The sequence below is a fragment of the Sinocyclocheilus anshuiensis genome, unplaced genomic scaffold (genome assembly GCF_001515605.1).
Source record: "Sinocyclocheilus anshuiensis isolate Anshui unplaced genomic scaffold, SAMN03320099.WGS_v1.1 scaffold114, whole genome shotgun sequence".
Lineage (NCBI taxonomy): Eukaryota > Metazoa > Chordata > Actinopteri > Cypriniformes > Cyprinidae > Sinocyclocheilus > Sinocyclocheilus anshuiensis.
The window spans coordinates 193,927-196,455 of record NW_015544132.1 but is presented as its reverse complement, the minus strand read 5'-3'; the positions used below and the strand labels follow the sequence as shown (position 1 = coordinate 196,455).

The window sequence follows — 2,529 nt, the reverse complement described above, 5'->3', positions numbered from 1 at the left end:
TAGTGTTTGCTGGCTTTAACTGGTCTGCTTCTCCTCGTAGGGTCCCCTGTGCCCTGTTGGACCTGGACCGGGTGGACCGGGCGGACCGGGCCCTGCTGGACCCATGGGCCCCTACAACCCGAACCCGTACCAGCCCGGACCCCCTGGTGGACCTCCACAGTTAGTACTACTTTAATGGGAAATCAGCTTCAGGGAAAGGGTTGATGTTTGGCTTTCCAGGTTTAGTTTGCACATGCTCACAGTGGTTCTCTCTGTGTGTCTCCAGCGGTGGTCCTCCTGGCGGTCAGTATCCTCAGGGCTGGGGAAACACGTACCAGCAGTGGCAGCCACATGATCCCAGTGAGTCTTTTTGTACTGACGCTTTCAGTGTTTGTGTGTCTTGATAGGATTCTAGCACGTAATGAAACTAATTGAGTGCCTTATGCTACTACAATCACATGTCTGTTCAAGTTCTCATGCTCAGGTCACATTGCATCTTAAAGTCATGGATTTTTTTTATTTTAACTTTAAATTATAGTAATAAATTTATTCCAATTTGTAAAATACACTAAATGCAGTTTGACAAGTACTACCATTATTATACAGGTATTTAAAAAAATACTTCTTATTTAATAATTTAATAATACTATTTAAAGTTGAGGTCAGTAGTTTTTTTTTTATGTTTTTGAAAGTGTCTTCTGCTCACCAAGCAGGGCTCCAGACAAAAAAAATTGAGTAAGGAGCCATTGGCTCCTATAAGAAAAAAACTTTGGCGCCAAATTATTTTTTTAGGTGCCACAGACGTATTTTAACATTTCAATCATACTGTCATGTGTTTGTCATCTTTTCTTGAATTTATCAGCATTTTAATCCATCTTGTCGATGACCTGGGAACTAAGGTTCACTTAAAGTGGGAACTAAACGTCTTTTCAACTTGAAATATACAGTCACAAAGAACTGTTTATTACACAGAATCTGTACCAATATCATGGACCATAAGCATCACTTGGCCATTGAGTGTACACTTAAGTAATTGCAATTTAATCAATTTAAGTTAGTCCAACCTAAAATAAAAAGTGAACACAACACATTTTCAAACTGTTATTTGCCAGTGTAACTCAGAATTGTCAAGTTCACTTAGTTAAGTAAATAAACTTCATGCATAAAGAAATAAGTTAAGGCAACAGGTTTCCTCAATTTTTTAAAAGCAAAGTCAACTGATCGCTTTTTACAGTGTAGTTTGGGCTCCTCAATGCATCCAATAGAAATGTTGTCATGTCTTTCAAGTCGGTTTTCGGTTTTTCTTCATTAGTAACATGCAATTTTATAGGGCGTGTTGTTGAATTTTATCTTTATTCTTGCATCCTAAATATAGAAAAATGCTCTTCTTTATATTAATTTTTCTAGCTGACTGATGAGCTTATGGACACCGAATGGTTATTCTGAGGTAAATGTGTTACGTGGCAATGTTTACAAGCTTTACAAGTTTTCCGCAGTTTGAAACACTGAATGAGCGATTGCATGAGACATTTCAGTAAGTTGTACTGTAGGCTCTTATAAAATTAGCCTACCTTTTGATGTTGATTCATGTTCATTTTGTACTAGTAGAGAAAGATATAATGGGTTCACTTGCTGCTTGAACTGAGGCGCTAAAGCGATCGCGCCTGTCGCATTAAAGAGCGCCAAAACCATATTTATTGTATTAATTTCGTTATGAATTTGAATTTGGCAGACTTTTAAAGCTGATACTTTGTTTATTAAAAAGTAACAAAGCACAAAGCTTTTTGCGATTACTGGACGGCAAGTGCGCTACAAATAGGCTAATATGAAGTTCACGCATTAACAGAACACAGCATAGACTAATATCTTGATAAGAAGCTTCGATGCACATCGTCTCAGTTTAACGCATTAACAGAACACAGCATATAGACTAATATCTTGATAAGAAGCCATATTAGTAATGATTATATACGAGAATTGTTAACGATATTGCCAATATCCACACAGCTGACAGCTTTATCTGTTGTAGTTTGTTCACGTTGTGCACGAAATAGACACTGCTTTTGTGCACTTTTACTTGCAGGTCTCCGTCATTTCGATCTCTCTCGAACTGCACAACTGAGCTGTGTTTAGCAGATGTGCGACAATGCTGCTGTGCTGCAGAGATGAGGACTGTTTGAAACTTTTTTGGTTTTCTCCACTAAAACTTTGATGTGCATCGTCTCAGTTTAATACGTGAACATAACAAAAGATATGATCGCAAAACAATCAGGAAAACATTAAGTCATAACATGCAAAATATATATAGCCGCCAGTGGCGACCTCAGCAAAAACTTCACTCGCAAATTAATATTTTTTAGTCACGGTCTGGAGCGCTGCATTGTATGGGTCAAAATGATAGATTTTTCTTTTATGCGAAAAATCATTAGGATATTAAGTAAAGATCATGTTCCATGAAGATATTTTGTAAATGTCCTACCGTAAATATATCTAAACTTAATTTTTGATTAGTAATATGCATTGCTAAGAACTTCATTTGGACAACTTTAA

General features: G+C 37.2%; 1 long non-coding RNA gene across 1 annotated transcript in view; it reads left to right on the top strand.

The window, feature by feature from the left end:
• Positions 1-14: 14 nt before the first annotated feature.
• LOC107694898 (uncharacterized) overlaps positions 15-2,529 on the top strand; it is a 9,706-nt gene continuing 7,191 nt past the window's right edge. The window contains exons 1-3 of the long non-coding RNA XR_001634935.1: positions 15-159; positions 266-339; positions 2,103-2,104. This is a non-coding gene — a long non-coding RNA (uncharacterized LOC107694898). The remainder of the gene's footprint in view (positions 160-265; positions 340-2,102; positions 2,105-2,529) is intronic.